General features: G+C 35.7%; 1 protein-coding gene across 1 annotated transcript in view; it reads left to right on the plus strand.

Annotated features, from left to right (window-relative positions):
* Window positions 1–7,078, plus strand: part of ZDHHC15 (zDHHC palmitoyltransferase 15) — a 169,195-nt gene extending 162,117 nt beyond the window's left edge. Inside the window, exon 12 of the mRNA XM_087860139.1 lies at window positions 811–7,078. The gene's annotated coding sequence lies outside the window, so the exon portion shown is untranslated. The remainder of the gene's footprint in view (window positions 1–810) is intronic.
* Window positions 7,079–13,379: the final 6,301 nt, after the last annotated feature.

Below are 13,379 nucleotides of genomic sequence, written 5' to 3' on the forward strand. Positions count from 1 at the left end.
TTCATGAACGCCAATAGTAATTTCCTATGATAGTAAGGTACTGTTGTTTATTTAATCAATTTCCTACTTTCCAACATTAAGAATTTATCCAGTTTTTCACTATTATAAGTAAGGCCATCAATAATGTCATTGGACATTTTCCCTAAATGTCATTTATAATCATTTTCTTAGGATAGAATCCTAGAAGCAAAATTACTGGTATGAACTTAATTTCAAAGACTCTTAAAATATATGGCTGAATTGTTTTCCAAAAAGCTTTTACTAATAACAGCTACTTCAGTGCCTACTATATGCCAGATATTGTTTCAGGTAGATTTTATTGTGCTTATTTTACAGATGAAGAAACTAAGGCCCATTGATGTTATTTGTCCAAAGTCACAGAAAAAACAAGTAGCAAAGCTAGAATTCAAATGCAGAACTACCCACTTTCAAAGCTCATGTTATTTTCTTGTGAATTTCAAAAATAAATATTTCGTGCTGTCAAACAATTACATATTTACTTGAGAAAATGTGGAAAATACAAGTAGAATGTAAAGAAAATAAAAATAAATTACCTGTGAACCTAGCACTTTGAACAATTTAGTATATTTCCTCAGTTTTTTGTTCCAGATACAATTTCTGGGTTAGAAATAATTATAATATTGTATATATAATTTTTCATCCTGCTCTTTTCACTTAGCATTTTTCAGTGCTGACCCGTACGCTTCATAAACATAATTTTAATGGTTGCATATTATTGTCAAAGGATGTTACCGTGTAGATATTTACAGTTGTTCAGCTTACCTGTGAATTTCTTTTTTTCATTCCCAGGACCCTCCATCTCCCATGAGGCTTGCCGAGTTCAATGTTGGGAACCATTTTAATCTTCGAAATAAGTCACCATGGTGGTTTGAAAGCTTCACAATTTAAAAGCATTTCATCAAAAACTTGCTGTGTTGAGAGATGTTGCAGGACTTTACAAGCTACTTAATTTACTAACTGAACTCATCAATCTGGTAGCAATTAATTCAAGCCAGTCTTCCTCTCTTCACTTTACTTCCACAATCTGTAAAAACCTAAATGTAACATATATACCTTTCCAGAGGCTCTTTTATTCCTCTTCTCAGGTAAAGAGGAATTCAAAAGACTTCCCTGGAGTCTCTAACTCCCCTGGAAAGACTGTTAATTATATTTATAGGGTCTTTGTGGTATTAAGGAGAATCAGACTGTTTGCTGCTTGTGTGCCTGTGCATTTATAAGCATGCATATGTGCAGCATATTTACACAAAATTCTACTGTGGTGTTGTGAAAATCAAGGTTAAAAAAATCCAAGGTTTTTATTCAGTTCTGCTTTTTTCCCTAAATAGCGATTTAAATATTTGCTGGGCTGTGAACACCATCCCTATATCAGGTATCTAAAAGTCAGGAGGCATAATCAACACACCATAATCAAGGCCCTCAAATTGGAAATTGAACAATGCAAAGCCTGTTCTCTGTCATAAATGTGTGATGTTCCTGAAAGCACTACAGCTAATAGAGAAGATCAGATCAGATTTCCACTGTATTAAACATAAGTATTGATGTTTTAAAGACTTTTAATGTCAGGCTGTAGTAAAATTCTCCACTTTTATTATTTTCTCTGCTACCTAGCTTTATTTTTGCCTGTATGAATTGTTCTTATGATGAAAGAAAAACTATAACCCTAAGTTATGGACCATAGGTTTTGTTAAGGAGCTTAAGAATAATTTTCAGGTTTAATTACAATACTGTTCATAGGGTAAAGTTTCAAAGTTGAAATTAGCCTAAGGATTAGCACTCAAGATCTGTGTTTTCACAGCAGGGGTTAGTGTACAGATAATGATAACCTAATAGTAATATGCCAATACTTTCTTTCTCTTTTTTTTTTTAGCTTCAGTGGTAGTTCAGCCATTAAGATAATTTACATTCATTTCCCCGTTAATTTATAATCAGCCTTTCTTTTTTGTCCTAGTGCCTGAATCAATGAGTATGAACACTAATGCTGAGTCTTTATAATAATAATACCTAAGAGCATTGATGGTTTTCATTTCTCAGCCAGTGTTCTAGTGCCCAGCTGCTAGCAATAGAAGTCCCAACTCTTACAGAAATTAGTGAGAGTTAGCGGCATCTTACATATATCAAGGAGTTGACCTCCTAGAAGGACATTAGGTTTCCTGAGTAATCCCCCCAAAACCTTTTTGAGTAAAAGAAAATTTGCCTACCACAAACTATTTGGTGTTCAGGTTCCAGTGGAGCTGAGAAAATGAGCAATTCAGCTACTTAAACAAAAAACTTGTTCGTTTGGATCCTCTAGGTGATTTTGGGCCAAGGAAGACATAGCATAAATTAAATGGATTGTGCCAACATTTCATTTGAGAGAATACTAGACATGACAGAATCTGTTAGGGCCAGGGACTGTTTGTCAAACTCAGATGCTAAGAAGCAACGTAGAAGACTGTACACACCAGGTTTCACAAATGAAATCGTGTATGTTCAGGTGGGAAGATTTTTCCTCTTCCACTCTCTCTCCAAAACCCTCTCTTGTTTAGGTTTTTCTTGAAAGCTTATTTAGCCATTCACATGGTCTTATAATGGACAAACCTTGCCTTTTACTCATATAGTAATACACCTTTCCCTAAAGTTAGGGCCATTACTCAACTCCACAGCCCGTGGGCCTCAAAGAAATCTTTCCCTTTCCCATCTATCATTTTCTGCCAAGGGTTTAGGCAGGGTAGCTTCTAACTATGATTCAAAGTAAGGAAGGAATCAATAACTTCTTTGATGCATAGAGTGTATCAGCACTTGTCACTGATATACATCAGGTTATAAAAGACAGTGTCAAGAAACTACAGGAAAGCACTGGAAGGGTAAAGATCAAGAGAGCTATAATGCAGAGCTGATTGTTTAATGTCTTACAGACTTACACCATCTTCAAAGGGCCAAATAAATCAGTTTTAAGTGGGAGCTTGGAGAAATACACCCTATTCCTATCTCAGCCCCTTTATTCCACTAGTTTATAGACTCTGATAATACCCCTATCCATGCATAATTCATTATTTAATACGGTACATAGGCATCCCCTGCAATTGATTGACTATTGATTGACAGAGAGGTTCATGTAATAATTAGTGTATCCTGATCTGGCTCCGTTGCCTGTTTTCCTTGGTGCCCTATCAAATAACCTCTGTGGGATCTCATTCCCTAATTTTTGGTACCCATATTCCCCTTTTTGCAAAATGAAGACACTCATTGTTAGGATCCTACAACTGAAAGGTGCTATGTAACTCCCTAGTGCTCTTATAAGTCTTTCATTGAAGGACTGGAATGAAAACTTGAACCATAACAGTATTTCTAAGCAAACCAGTGTGCTCCATTCTTTCTTCCATGCTCTCGTTGTTGACTTCTTCTTGCAGAGTTTAGATTACTTTGTTTAAGTTCTTCAATTTATTCCAACAATGTCCTTGGAACAGAAATCATTTTCCCCATGGTACATCTGGAAAAATTGAGGGCAAAAAAAATGAAGTGGCTTCCAAAAGCACGTAGCTGTCTGGAGCAGACCTCAGTTATCATTTCCAGTGCACTATTAGACTGACTTGGCTTCCCAGTACTGGAATTATCAGGGAACAATTTAGAACATTGAGATCAATTCGGGCAGGATCACTTTTCAGAAAAGGTCCACTTCGTCTAAAATCTAAAAGTATGCAATTAAACAACTCTTATTTTCTATGTGATATAAATGTAACATGTGTCTCTTTCCCACACTGGTCCCATGTAACACATGTATTTCACACTATGTGACATCAGCCAGTGCCATTATCTCCTCTAGTACCCATAGAGCCCAATCTCAGGGCTGTCTTTGCCAGGGAAAAGAATGTGCTTCCCCATGTTTATGCCGTATTACACAAAGTGTTGTCATTGAGGTTAATGGAGATTAAGCACAATCCAAGCAGGTATGTTTTATTTAAGAATATTGAATGTATATCATTGTGACATGCACCTGAAATTTAACATGGCCCCAATTCATAGGAATGTAACAGTCATGCAAAGCCTATCCCTTTTACCTCTGATCACACATATACACCTACATACATATGTGCATACACATATGTACACTACACACTGCCCCCAAAGCAGGCTGCTTGGTCATCAGGAGCAAATACTTTAAAGGAAGGATTCTTTGTCCTTGTTCTTTTAGAAAAAAGTCCAACATTTACTGCAAGTGAAGAACACTCCATTTATTCATTTATTCATTTATTCATTCTAAAACCTCTACTCCCAGAGTAGCTATGGTACTCAGTTGGTGCAAAAGACAAAATTGTTAAACCCTTTCACAAGACCTGTGTTCTTAGAAAATTTATGCGTTCCATCCGATCAGTAGGAAATGGCTTATGAGGTATGGTACATCTGCATTTCTTTAACTTTACCTATAATGTACCATATTAAGTTGTACTCTTTTGAATGCAGGGGTTATGTAATATAATGAACAGGTGGCTCCTAATAGCATGCAACCAACAGCTTTTTGTTCCCCCAGAAGGGCTAGGGCTGCACAGTGTTTAAAACTATTAAATTTGTCCTTTGTATCAGGCTGGTATGTGGCCATCAGCAGAATGAGTTAAAGTGGACAATGAATGCAGTATATCAGGAAACAGATTTTTAGTAGGGAAATGGCATTGAAGGCGGCAAAAGAAAAAAAAAAGCAGTAAGGTAAGACGCATTCAAGGAATAATTGCTGTCACCCTGCTGGCTAAATCAACAAAGAGACACAGCAGGAAAGCTGGTACTTAGTCTTGGTAATATATGAAATGTATTGCAGAGCCAGAAAAAGAAAGGCACCGGGGCCCTCAGCAGTTAAGCTGAACTTGTCAATTTGCTATAAATCTTTTTTTCCACCCATCTGCTCAAAGTTATTGTATATGGTATGCTTAAAATCATGTGTCTTGCTACAGAAACACCCACAAATACTAACAAGCTTTATCTTCCTATGTCCTTTATTAAAAGTATATGCATAAAATTGTTTCTTTTGTATATTATGGTTTTGTTAAACAATGTTGGCAAAGCTTCAGATTTCAGACCACCTTAATAGAAATTTCTATACATCTGATTTCATAGGATTACAGTAGAGTTTATTCACTCCCAGGTTGATTGGTATTTGTGTTATGTGGACTCTTCTGTAACATGCCTACTGAACTGCCCCCATCCCTGTGCTCAGTATTTTTTATGTTCCTACATGGATATGAGTTGGGAAATTAGCTGCAATGGCTTTTAGATAGAAAGCTGACTAGTCTGATGGCACTTGGTTGTGTTTGGTCTCTGCTCAGCCTCACATCTTTTGCCTTTCCCTCTTTTGTTGTAGTAAGTAAAAAGAAAAAGAAAGAACTTATGTAACTAAAGGTGATATGAACTCTGGTTTATTTTTTCTTACATGAAGACTATGTTTATTATTCTCCAGATACATGTTACCTGAAAAAAGAATATAATGATCTGAGAAAAGAACACAGTGGTACACTTGCTCCTAAATTATACATTACCCTCAGAGAAATATTTGAAGAGACCCTCATTAAGTAAGTCCCAAGTAGTTTCCCTCAAGAGGTGCACCATCTGCACAAAAAGACCTTTTCGGACAGAATGAAGAAAAGCTTCCCAGTTAGCCAAAAAGAAGACGTAAGTCATTGAAAATGCAAAGCATTGAAAGTTGAAGTTTGGAACAGTCATTGCTGACCTCAACTAAATAAAAATGGAAAACATGAATTACTTGGGAGAAGCCCAGCCCATAGAGGTCAGGACTAACACAAAACTAGAAGTCTTTTATTCCAATTAAAATATAAAGTATGTTATAAATATAATTCTAAACTAGTACTTACTTTATCTTAGGTAAAGACCTCAAACATCTCAGCTGAGAATCCTATTTCATTTATTCCAAGGCATCAGCTACAAACAGCTTAAATTTGCATCACAGTGTAAAAAAATTCAAATACTGCAAACAAAAGATGACGCATTTCTTTCTAGACTAAAAAAAGGGGGGTATAAAGGAGGAAACCTTTATACAAGAATCTTATTTGAATAGAGGTTACTAAGAAAAAGGCAGAGATGAACAAAAGGAAATTTTATTGATATAAAGAAATGTGTAAACATTGACATGCATTTTCTTAATGCTATAAACAAACTTCAGATTTTCTCACCATATGCAGGAACATTAAAAACTAATCAATTTCACTTTGAATATTTGAGTATTCATTCTCACACAGTAGTTTAGTGTTTCAGTATTTGGACTTCCAGCTTTATGGGGAGAATTTACGATAGTAAAAAGCACAATTTAAGCAAAATTTTTAAAAGTATTTGAATATGTTTATAGTTTGGAAAGAAATTTTCCTCTAACCTTAACTGAAGTATTCAAATCAATTTTGCAAATTAGGATAGCATCAGACCCAGATCCCGACTGTGTTGGCAAATTCTAACATAAACCTGGTTGTGGCAAAGAATTTCAATAAAAATAAAATGCAATTCACTGTACAGGGAAGCAAAAGTTTTGCCTTTGGAACATTAAACAATGTAGGTTACCAATTATTCAAAAATTGTCATTATCTTACCAATCCACTGTCATACCATACATAAATTACCCTGGACAATTAGAAAGCTCTTATTAGAGTAATGTGGTTCAAAGGGATGCAACAGAAATGCAAATCTTAAATTGCTTCTGAATCACAAGTGTCTGTGTGTGGCAAAACTGCACACTGAGGATTGAGGGTTCTGTGAGATGTAAAAATTCAAGGGAATACTAGGAGAAGTAAGTGAAGATGAAACAGGAAACAAAAATATTTAACCCCTTTACCACTTAATTATCACTGCCCCTAAACTCTGAAGCCTTCTATTTTCTACCTACATATTTTCCGTTTATTAAAATTGTAAATTTAGTTGAGGGTAAAATTAATTTACCTCTTCAATGTCTATCCTATTAGCTGACTGTTCCAAGACAACTTCAGATTTGCATTTGTTTCACTGCCTCTGTCTGAATACCTTAACAGAACCACCTGGAACATCTATTTCTAAACATTATTTTTAAAATATATTCATTTGTCATGAATTTATTGAGTCTTCCACTTTTTGTTCACCTGAAAGTTTTGTACAGTCTAATAGCCAAAGTCATCCAAAACAACTTTGCCTTCATATGACTGTTCTCAAAGAATGTGGACCATACAATCCTAGTTGAAAAATAAAACACCGCATTTTTATGAAGTCTTTCTATTGCACCCAATCTAGCTTTTAAAACCACTTCTTCATGATAATAATTCTCACTGCCATGAAATATCATCTCTGTTTTTAAATTATTTTTGGGTATAGTTGACATATAATGTTACATTAATTTTAGGTGTTCAACAAAGTGATTCAACTTCTCCATATGTTATGCTCTGCTCACCACAAGTGTAGCTACCGACTGTTACCATACAACACTATTACAGTATCACTGACTATTTTCTATGGCTGTGTCTTTTATGCCCATGACTTATTCATTCCATAACTAGAAGCCTGTATCTCTCTCTCCCCTTCACCAATTTTGGATATCCCCATCCCACTTCACTCTGGCAACCATCAGTTTGTTCTCTATATTTATAGGTCTGATGGTCTGATTCTGATTTTTGTCTGTTTGTTCCTCCTTTGTTTTGTTTTTTAGATTCCACAGATGAGTGAAATCATATGGTATTTGTCCTTCTCAGTCTGAATTATCCAAGTCACAAATGGCAAAATCTCATGCTTTTTATGGCTAAGTAATATTCCATTACATATATCCATTCCTTCATTATCCATTCATCTATCATTGGATATGTAGGTTGCTTCCATATCCTGGCTCTTGTAAATGCTCCTGTGATGAACAAGGATACATATATATTTCCAAATTAGTGATTTAATTTTCTTTGCATAAAAACCAATTAATGAAATTATTGGATCAACCTAGTATTTCTATTTTTAATTTTTTGAGGAACATCCATACTGTTTTCAATAGGGGCTGCAGCAATTAACATTTCCACCAATAGTGCATGAGGGTTCCTTTTCCTCCACATCCTTGCCAACACTCATTACTTCTTGTGTTTTTTTTTTATTTTAGCCATTCTGACAGTTGTAAGGTGATATTTCACTGTGGTTTTGATTTGCCTTTCCCTGATGATTAGTAATGTTGAGCATCTTTTCATGTGTCTATTGGCCATTTGTAGGTCTTCTTTGGAAGAATATCTGTTCAGGTCCTCAGCCCATTTTTCAATTGGATTGTTTATTGGTGTGTTGACTTGTATAAATTCTATGTATATACTAGACAAAAACCCCTTATCAGATGCACAGGGATTTGAAATATCTTCTCCCATTCATTAGGTTGGCTTTTTGTTTTGTTGATGGTTTCCTTCATTGTGGAAAAGCTTTTTATTTTGATGTAGCTCTGAAAGTTTAGTTTTGCTTTTATATCCCTTGTCTTAGGAGACATATCTAAAAAAATGATGCTACAGCCAATGTCAGAGAAATTACTTCCTGTGTTCTCTTCTGGGAGTTTTATGATATCAGGTCTCACATTGAGGTCTTTAATCCATTTTGAGTTTATTTTTGTGTGTAACGTTAGATAGTAGTCCAGTTTTATTCTTCCACATTTAGCTTGTCTAGTTTTCCCAACATCATTTATTGAAGGCTGTCTTTCCCTATTGCATAATTTTGCCTCCTTTGTCATAGACTAATTGACCATATAATCATGGGTTTATTTCTGACTCGGTTCTATTCCACTGATCTATGTGTCTATTTTTGTGACAGTACCGTGCTGTTTTGATTACTACAGCTTTGTAATATAACTTGAAATCTGGAATTGTTACACCTACAGCTTTGTTCTTTTTTTCTCAAGATTGCTTTAATTATTCAGGGTCTTTTGTGGTTCCATACAAAATTTGGGATTATTTGTTCTAGCTCTGTGAAAAATGCTGTTGGTATTTTGATAAGGATTGCACTGAATCTATAGATATCTTTCGGTAATATGGAAGTTTTAATAATATTTTTTTCCCAGTACTTGAGCACGGAATATCTTTCCATTTGCTTGTGCCATTTTCAATTTTTTTCATCCATGTTTTATAGTTTTCAGAGTATAGGTCATTCACCTCCTTGGTTAAGTTTATTCCTAAATATTTTATTCTTTTTGGTGCAATTGTCAATGAACTTGTTTTCTTCATTTCTCTGCTACTTTATTTTTAATGCATAGAAACACTACTGATTTCTGGGTATTGATATATATCCTGCAATTTTACTGAATTCATTTGTTACTTCTAATGGTTTTCTGGTGGAGTATTTAGGGTTTTCTATGTATGGTATCAGATCATCTGCAATAGTGACAGCTTAAATTCTTCTTTACCAGTATGGATGCCTCTTATTTCTTTTTCTTGTCTGATTGCTATGGCTAGGGCTTCCAATATTAGATTGAATAAAAGTGGCAAGAGTGGAAAGCTTTGTTTTCTTGATTTTAGAGAAAAACTCTGTTTTTCATAATTGAGTATTTGAGCTGTGGATTTTTCATATATGGCCTTTATGGTGTTGAGGTATGCTTCTTCTAAACCCACTTTGTTTAGAGTTTTATCACAAACAGATGTTGAAATTGTCAAATGCTTTGGGGGCATCAGTTGAGATGATCATATGATTTTATCCATTTCATTGCTGTGGTGTATCACACTGATTTGCAATTATTGAACCATCCTTGCATCCCTGGAATTAATACGACTTGATTTTGGTGAATGATCCTTTAATGTATCATTGAATGCAATTTGATATTTTGTTGAGGATTTTTGCATCAGTGTTTATCAGGGATACTTGCCTGCAGTCTTTTTTATTGTGTTGTCATTGTCTGGTTTTGGTATCAGGGTAATGCTGGCCTTATAAAATGTAGTTGGAAGCTTTTCTTCCTTCTCTATTTTTTTAAATAGTTTGAGGAGAATAATTAGTAACTCTTCTTTAAATGTTTGGTAGAATTTATTTGTGAATCCATCTGGTCCTGGACTTTTATTTTTTGGTAGTTTTTTGACTACTGATTCAATTTTGTTACTAGTAATTGATCTGTTAGATTTTCTATTTATTCCTGATTCACTTTTAGAAAATTGTATGTTTTGGGGCGCCTGGGTGGCTTAGTCGTTAACCGTCTGCCTTCAGCTCAGGGCATGATCCTGGTGTTCTGGGATTGAGCCCCACATCAGGCTCCTCCGCTGGAAGCCTGCTTCTTCCTCTCCCATTCCCCCTGCTTGTGTTCCCTGTCTCGCTGGCTGTCTCTATCTCTGTTAAATAAATAAATAAATAAATAAATAAATAAATAAATAAATAAATCTTTAAAAAAAAGAAAATTGTATGTTTATAGGAATTTATTCTTTTTTTCTAGTTTGTCCAATTTGTTGCCATATAATTTTTCATAGTATTCTCTGATGTATTTCTGTGTATTTCTGTGATGTCAGTTTTACTTTCCTTTAATTTCTGATTTTATTTATTTGGCTCCTTTCTCTTTTTTCTTGATGAGTCTGGCTAAGGGTTAATTTTGTTTATCTTTACAAAGAATCAGCTCTTGGTTTCAGTGATATTTTTCTATTGTTCTTTTAGTCTCTATGGTATTTATTTCTCCTCCAACCTTTATTATTTCCTTATTTCAACTCACCTTGGGCTTTGTTTGTTCTTCTTTTTCTAGTCCCTTTAGGTGTAAGGTTAGATTGTTTATTTAGGCTTTTTCTTTTTTAATGAGGTAGGCCTATATTACTTTATATTTCCTACTTAGAGCTCCTTTCACTGCACCCTAAAAATATTAGTCCATTTTATTTACATTTTTGTCTTTATGTGTTTTTTAGTTTTTTAATTTAAATTCAATTTGGTTAACAGTTTATTATTAGTTTCGGGGGTAGAATTTAGTGATTAATCAGTTGCATATAACACCCAATGCTCATTCCATCAAGTGCCCTCCTTTATGCCCATCACCCAGTTACCCCACCCCCCACCCATCTCCTCTCCAACAACCATCAGTTTCTTTCCTATAGTTAAGAGTCTCTTATGGCTTGCCTCCCTCTCTGTTTTTATCCTATTTATTTTTCCTTCCCTTCCCTTATGTTCATCTGTTTTGTTTCTTAAACTCCACATTTTGATTTCTTCTTTAATTTCTTCGTTGATCCATTCGTTGTTTAGTACCATGTTCTTTAGCCTCCACATATTTGTGTTTTCTCCAGTTGTTTTTTCTTGTGATTTATTTCTAGTTTCGTACTGTTGTGGCCAGAAAAGATGCATGGTATAATTTTAACCTTAAATTTTTTGAGATTGTTTTGTGACCAAACATATGATCTCTGTTTTCGTATTGATTTTTTGCCTGGATAATTTATCTATCTATCTATCTACCTACCTACCTATCTATCTATCTATCTATCTATCTATCTATCTATCATCTATCATCATCTATTTCTCTATCATCTATTGATGTAAGTGGAGTATTAATGTCCCCTATTATTATTGCATTACCATCAATTTCTCTCTTTATGTCCATTAATGGTTACTTTTTTGTATTTAGGTGCCCCTATGTTGGGTGCATAGATATTTACAATTGTTATATCCTATCGTTGGATTGATCCTCTTAACACTATGTAATACCTTTCTTTGTCTCTTATTACTGTCTTCGTTTTAAACTCTGTTTCCTCTGATATAATTATTGCTACCCCATCTTTTTTTTCTCTTCCATTTCCTTGTTAAATGTTTTTTCACCCCTTCACTTTCAGTCTGTAAGTGTCTTTAGGTCTGAGGTGTGTTTCTTCTCTCTTTATCTGTAACATTTGACATTTTAACTATTATGTGTCATGGTATGGCCCTCCTTGGTTCTTCTTGTTTGGAACTCTGTGATTCTTGAACATGGATATATATTTCCTTCCCTGGTTTAGAGACATTTTCACCTATAATTTCTTCAAAATTTTCTGCCCCCTTCTCTCTTCTTGTCCTGGGATTCCTGTAATGCGAATGTTTGTTTCCTTGATGTTATCCAAGATACCCCCTAACCTATCCTCATTTTAAAAAATTCTTTTATCTTTTTGTTGTTCACTACTCTGTCTTGCAGATCACTGATACATTCTTCTGCATCCAGTCATCTATTGTTGATTCCCTCTATTGTATTTCATCATTTCAGTTATTGTATTCAACTCTGATTGGGTCTTTTTCATATTTCTACATTTTTATCAAAGGTCTCACTGAGTTCTTCCAGTCTTCTTTACAACCAGGTGTGCATAATTAAGATCATTACTTTAAATTCTTTATCAGACATATTACTTATCTCCATTTCAATTAGTTTTTTTCCCTGAGGTTTTGTCTTTTTCTTTCTTTTGGAGCATATTCCTCTAATCCCCCATTTTACTTCACTTTGTTTCTATGGATTAGGTGAAACAGACACTTTACCTAACTTGAAGGAATGGTCTTGTGTATGGTCATTTCCCATGTACACTGCATGTGTTTGATGAATTTTGCTGGCTGGCTGAAACTGGATGGCATGGGCTAGAGGTCTAGAAATCTGCATACAGTTAGCATCCTGGCCAAATAACTAAAGTTGATGTTGGTACAGGCCAGGGGATCCCAGGGTTCTAAGTGCTGAAGGCACCCTAGCAGGACAGGTGAAGCTAAAATGGGTGCAATCCAGGGGATTGTGGGTCACTCTGTGCAATGGCAACCCAGTCAGGCCAACTAAGGCTGAAGTGCTTGTTGGCCAGGTTGTCCCAGGTTTCTATACCTGGCATGAAAGCAAAAGGTGAAATGGGTGCAATCTTAGGTGCCCCAGGGTTCTCTGCGTAGGAAAGGGAGGTCCCTAGGATCTCTGCTCAGTAGGTGCCCTGGCAGGATAGCTGCAGCTAAAGTGGGTACAAGCAAGGTGGTTCCAAGGCCCTACACTAAGAGGGAAACTTGGCAAGATAGCTGAAGCTGAATTGGGTGTAAACTGGGATTTCCAGGACTTTCCACATATAGAACGCTCTAAAGGGGCAACCGGACCTGAGGTGGGGCATAGGCCAGAAAGTCTTGGGGTGCTTTGTAGTGGGTACCCTTAAAAGACAGTCAAAGCTAAAATGGGCATGGGCCACTGTGATCTCTGGGCTCCCCATGTGAAATGTGCCCTGGCAGGACATATGAATCTGAATTGATTGCATACTGTGTTCTTCTGGGGCTCTCCACACTGTGGGCAGCATGGCGATATAGCTAAAGGTGAATCGGATGCATGCTGGGTGTCACAGGGTGCTCAGCATATGGGGTACCTGGGCTGCATTACTGGAGCTAAGCCTGATATGGGCAAGTGTGTTCTGGGGTGCTCATGCAGGCTGTCTACATCCTTGTTTATTTTCTGTTTAGATGATCTCAGAATTGATTTA

The sequence above is a fragment of the Ursus americanus genome, chromosome X (assembly GCF_024610735.1).
Source record: "Ursus americanus isolate L20-20 chromosome X, mUrsAme1.1.p, whole genome shotgun sequence".
Lineage (NCBI taxonomy): Eukaryota > Metazoa > Chordata > Mammalia > Carnivora > Ursidae > Ursus > Ursus americanus.